The sequence below is a fragment of the Engraulis encrasicolus genome, chromosome 11 (assembly GCF_034702125.1).
Source record: "Engraulis encrasicolus isolate BLACKSEA-1 chromosome 11, IST_EnEncr_1.0, whole genome shotgun sequence".
Lineage (NCBI taxonomy): Eukaryota > Metazoa > Chordata > Actinopteri > Clupeiformes > Engraulidae > Engraulis > Engraulis encrasicolus.
Window position 1 is genome coordinate 39,845,134 of NC_085867.1, and position 6,384 is coordinate 39,851,517.

A 6,384-nucleotide genomic window follows, 5' to 3' on the forward strand; every position below is an offset into this window, starting at 1 on the left:
TAAAATTAAGATAATGAAAAGAAATAGAAGAAAAAGGAAGAAAATATAGGTCCCCCATAAGGGGGGGTGGTGGTTGGGTTTAAAAAAAAAAAGCGTGTGCGTGTGTTTACAAAGAGTGTGTGATTTACAAAGTGTGTGTGTGTGTGTGTGTGTGTGTGTGTGTGTGTGTGTGTGTGTGTGTGTGTGTGTGATTACAAAGTGTGTGTGTGTGTGTGTGTGTGTGTGTGTGTGTGTGTGTGTGATTACAAAGCGTGCGTGTGTGTGTGTGAGTGATTTACAAAGTGTGCGTGTGTGTGTGAGTGATTTTACAAAGCGTGCGTGTGTGTGCGTGTGAGATTACAAAGCGTGAGTGTGTGTGTGTGTGTGTGTGGGGGGGGTGGGTTGTTAATATGTGGTTTGAAGTGTTGAGGGACACAAATTGTTTTTTGTATTTTTTTTCTCCTGTCTTTATCCATTTTTTCTGTATCCTTTTATTGTCTATTATTGTATGTTACATTTTGCTTTTGTTAAAAGATGGAAAAATTAAGATAATGAAAAGAAATAGAAGAAAAAGGAAGAAGATATAGGTTCCCCATAAGGGGGGTGGTGGTTGGGTTTATTAAAAAAAAAAAAGCGTGTGCGCGTGATTACAAAGAGTGTGTGTGATTACAAAGCGCGTGTGTGTGTGTGATTACAAAGCAGGAATGTGTTGGCGTCATGCAGATGGTCATGTTTCTTATTTATTTTTATTTTTATTTTACACTTGTCATCCCCCCAGCTGTATTATTTGCTATAATAGAGATAGAACTCCCTGCGTCTTCACATCAGAGACACTACCTCCATCGACTCGCACAAACGAGTGGTGGCACTGATTGTTTTTTGTATTTTTTCTCCTGTCTTTATCCTTTTATTGTCTATTGTACGTTACATTTTGGAAAAATTAAGATATTGAAAAGAAATAGAAGAAAAAGGAAGAAAATATAGGTTCCCCATAAGGGGTGGTGGTGGTTGGGTTTATTAAAAAAAAGCTTGTGCGTGTGTTTACAAAGAGTGTGTGATTACAAAGTGTGCGTGTGTGCGCGTGTGTGTGTGTGTGTTTACAAAGCGTGTGTGTGTGTGTGTTTACAAAGCGTGCGCGTGTGTGTGTGTGTGTGTGTGTGTGTGTGTGTGTGTGTGTGTGTGTGTGTGTGTGTGTGTGTGTGTGTGTGTGTGTGTGTGTGTGTGTGTGTGATTACAAAGCGTGCGTGTGTGTGTGTGTGGGGGGGGGTTGTTAATATGTGGTTTGAAGTGTTGGGGGACACATTGTTTTTTGTATTTTTTTTTCTCCTGTCTTTATCCTTTTTTCTGTATCCTTTTATTGTCTATTATTGTATGTTACATTTTGCTTTTGTTAAAAGATGGAAAAATTAAGATAATGAAAAGAAATAGAAGAAAAAGGAAGAAAATATAGGTTCCCCATAAGGGGGGGTGGTGGTTGGGTTTATAAAAAAAAAGCATGCGTGTGCGTGCGTGTGATTACAAAGCGTGTGTGTGATTACAAAGTGTGCGTGTGTGTGTGTGCGTGTGATTACAAAGCATGAATGTGTTGGCGTCATGCAGATGGTCATGTTTCTTATTTATTTTTATTTTTATTTTACACTTGTCATCCCCCCAGCTGTATTATTTGCTATGATATTAACCCCTCCTTGCATCTGCACTTGTTGTTCTGTATTTCATGTGCACTTTGTATTTGCTAGTGATGTTGGCTATGATTATGTCTTCTTTGAAAGCCGTTTTGGTTATAAAGCGTCTGCCAAATGTAATGGAATGTCATATTAATAGACAAATCATCTGATCTGCCTTTTGTGTACCACAATAAAAGAAAAAGAAACGCCATCACACAAAGTTGCCTACGGCAGATGTTAATTTTTCTTATTTATTTTTTTGTTTGTGTGCGTGTGTGTGCGCCCCCCCCCACCCCCCATTTTTTTTTACAACGAGTGGACACTCCACTGACACCCAGTCATCTTTCACTTATCAAAAGTAGGCTTATCATGCACTTAAAGCTGTACAAAAGCGGTGCCAATTTAGCATACTCTGTGTGCAATAGTGCAATGAAACGCAATTTAAATAGCTGAAAAAAATTCACTTTCTACTATGTATAGTCATCAAAAGTACACTTTCTACTATGTATAGTCATCAAAAGTACACTTTAAGTGTGTGCCTTTCAACTGGTCACTGCGCCTGACCCTGTTCTTGCTTAAATTTTCTCCTTGGAAGTCAAGGCTAAATGTTGCTAAATGCTGTGCAATGTAATATAATGTAATCTTTGTTGGAATGCCACAGCCCGAGTGTTGTTGCAGGCAATTAAGGCAGTTCTGAAGGCAAAAGGGGGTCCAACCCAACACGAGGAGTGTTCCTCTCTAATAAAAGGATCCCAAACACCAATATTTATCTATTAATTAACCATTAGTTATCCTCAACCAACTCTAATATAAGGGTCCCAAACCCCAATATTTATGTATTATTTATCCATTAACTTGTAACACAAGGTAATAGTTATGTAATAGTTAAGTAACAGCTTACGGATGTTCAACATATGCATTAATAACAATTAATATGTGTCTAATGTGGCATTAAGTAACGATTATTAACCCTTACTTAAGTATTAGGTTATAGCTACTTTACTGTTAATTATGGCCCCTTATTTAGAAGTGTTACCAAAGAGGGAATATGTCGCCTAAGCTAGTGAAAGTCAATGGATCCGTGTAGCATTGTAGCATGCTACACGGATCCATTGACTTTCACTATCTTAGCGACATATTCCCTCTTTTAACTTGTCTTAAAGCAAGACAACGCTTAGCATGAAAAATAAGACACTTCACCACCTTTATAAACCTCAGCCAACGATTTTAACTGTATTAAGCCCCAAAATAGAGGCATACCCCTTTAACAAATGACTTGTTAAGCATTGCTTATGCATTATCAAGGATATACTTAAGTATATCTGGGGAACTGTTCTAAAGTGAAAACCTGTTAATGCTTTACAACACATTAACAAATGACTTGTTAAGCATTGCTTATGGATTATAAAGGAGTTACAACTCATTGCTTGAGGCGGTGGTAGCTCAGATGGGGGCTCGAACAGGGCTCGAATGTGCAATCTTTGGGTAACTCCTTGATAATGCACAAGTAATGCTTGACAAGGCATTTGTTAATGTGTTGTGAAGCCTTAACAGGTTTTCACTTTAGAACAGTTCCCCAGATATACTTAAGTAATTGGTTATAACCCCTTGATAATGCTTTCCAACACATTAACAAATGACTTGTTAAGCATTGCTTAAGCCTTAACAGGTTTTCACTTTAGAACAGTTCCCCAGATATGCTTAAGTAATGGTAAATGGACTATGTGTATGTGTATGCCTCACATTCACACAGCAGTGACCGAGGTTGCCATGCAAGGTACTACCCTGCCACCAGGAGAAACTTGGGGTTAAGTATCTTGCTCAAGGACACAACGATGGAGACAGGCCGAGTGGGGCTCGAACCTGAAATCTTTGCGTTGCTGAACGGCTCCTCTACCATCTGAGCTACCACCGCCTCAAGCAATGAGTTGTAACTCCTTGATAATCCATAAGCAATGCTTAACAAGTCATTTGTTAATGTGTTGTAAAGCCTTAACAGGTTTTCACTTTAGAACAGTCCCAGATATACTTCAGTTATGGGTTATAAATCCTTGATAATGCATAAGCAATGCTTAACAAGTCATTTGTTAATGTCCAGAAACATCCATGAGGGGCAGTCACATGAGCCTCAACTTACTGCTTGCCATGTTACCACTCATCACAATTAACCCTTTTGTAATGGTTAGTGTAAGATTTCACTGATGCTAAAGAAAGAGTTTACAAACCATTATCATACATGCCTAATAGTACTTGTTAATGGTTAGGTGGTAGGAGACAACACAGAGATAATGTTTTTTTCATAAATAAAGGAGGGTTATCTGACATTTTAATGATGGTTTACTAATGCTTAGCAGAAAGTTTAATCACCATAAACAAATAATTAATTAACAGTATGTAATAATTACCAAGAAATACATAATGGCTACCTCATGATTCACTAATGGTTAACTAATGTTAAAATAAGGCTTGACTAAGGCTTAACTTTGCTTAGTGAACAGTTACATCAGTAAACACAAACCATTTACTTACGTTAGTAGTTAATGATTAAGAAATGAGAAATAATACTTACATAATGACTAACTTGTGATTCACTAAGGGTTAACTAATGTTAAAATAAGGCTTAACTAAGGCTTAACTTGCGCTTAAAAAGGGGTACTTATTATAATGTGTTACCCAAATATTTTCTAGTATGGTCCAAGTGAAGTCATTTTTGCAGCTAAAAATGGCTATTTTTGGAAATTCAAAATGGTGGAGCATGGAGAAGATCCCTCTTTTCATGTATGAAAAGTGTAATTTTTCCAGTCATAATGAATACTTAGAATTTGATGCTGGTGGTAAGTATTCATGAAAAAGGTAACATTAGTGAATGGGCAGCATGAATTCTGGAAATAAATAACAAAAAATCTCACACAGTGTCCCTTTAAGTACTGCAATCAGCCTTACTGTAACGGAGGTCATCTTGCACCTGTTCGTCCCCCTCGGGGATGCGAACCTGCGACCTCGTCAACTCCATCGGTTCGGGAATGGGAAGCACAGTGCGATAGGCTACCGCTGGACTAAAGGACAAGTTCCCCAGCCTAACGGCATCGACACTGTACGAGGCTCAGGGAGGGTTTACTAACGTTCCACGCCAACTCTGCTAGTTAGCCTCCGTTACATTACATCAATCCACATATACACACATGCCCTCTCTCTCTCGCTCTCACACACACACACATGCATGTGTGCTCACACAAACACAAGGTAAGGTCCTGGTAGGGTAGTCCTATGCTAAGAGTCGCTCAGTGCAGTAAAATGGCCTACTCAACATTACTATGGCCTACTACCACAGCCAAAATGTAAAATACAAAAAAAAACCATCTGCAACAGTGATTTGTTGTATATTAAAACATTTTGCATACATCCAGTTGTCTACCTATTCCTTATCCACCCCATATTTCTGTTCCCCCCACCCATTCACGTATTCAGTTTAGTTTACCCAAATATAGGCCTACCTACCTCCCTTCTATACCCATATACAATACCGCTGATTGTACATGGGGCCCATAATTTGCTACTACGCCCCTGGCTACTGAGAGTATAAACATCAGGGTCCAATAAAAGTCTGGAAGGACCTTTAAGAATAACAGAGTACACAGTACACACAGCTAGATACATAAACAGTAGCTACACATTGCCCAAAGTTAACACTATTGATTGTTTTTGCTCTTTTTTAAAGTAGCAAATACTTTGTATTTTCCACAACATTGAACTGAGAGTAAACAAATTTCACCCATTTTAGGTGAAACAGTGGGGGTGTCTATGTAATGGGGATTCCAGCTGAGTCTTCTGGTTTTTTTTAATGGGCATGGAAGTGGTATCCTGCAGTGGTCTCCTTTATGAATCATGTGTAATTATTTTCTTCTCAATTTCCAAGTATTCATTCAAGCACATCATGTCTTGGACTCTCGGTTTATGTCCATTCATACCTCTTGGTTCATGTTTCCTAAATTAGAAAGCAATAACAGAGAGGCTTCGTGCATTCATTTGGATAGCTCATGGTTTAGAAACACAGAGACACATACGTACATACAGTAGGACCTACAAAAATGATATGTGTGAATTCTGGTTATTCAGCGATCAATGGTTTAAAAACATTAAACAGTGTCAACTTTTTCAAACGAATTCTTTTTATCAATCTGCATACTGAGTAGTAGGATTGGGGTCTGATTTTGTTTGTACAGTATCTCCACATACGCACACTTCATCACAACACTTCAACACTTCAACACCTCTCACCTCCCACTGCAGCTGTGAAGGGTTACAGTATATGAGAGCATGGGTGCCGCGAGGGGGGGGGGAGGTGTTACAGATTCTAAGGGCCCGACAGCACTGACAGGGCCCCTGTAAGGATGCTGATAACATAATTTGTCATTTTTGGGGCCCAAAATGTGAATCTTTCATGGGTACCAACATTTTTAGCAGCGCCCCTGTATAAGTGTCAGAAACAGTGTGGAGCGGACATACAGATCGGTAAGGTGTGAACACGCTCCTGAAGAAAGAAGCATCTCTCTCTCTCTCTCTCTCTCTTTCTTTCTCTCTCTCTCTCTCTCTCTCTCTCTCTCTCTCTCTCTCTCTCTCTCTCTCTCTCTCTCTCTCTCAGCAGGGGTGTAGCCATGGGGGGTGAGGTCACTAGCCTGATTATATGGAGTGAGTAGAGAGCGTCTAGCATATAGTCAGGCTATGAGGTCACCAAATGTCA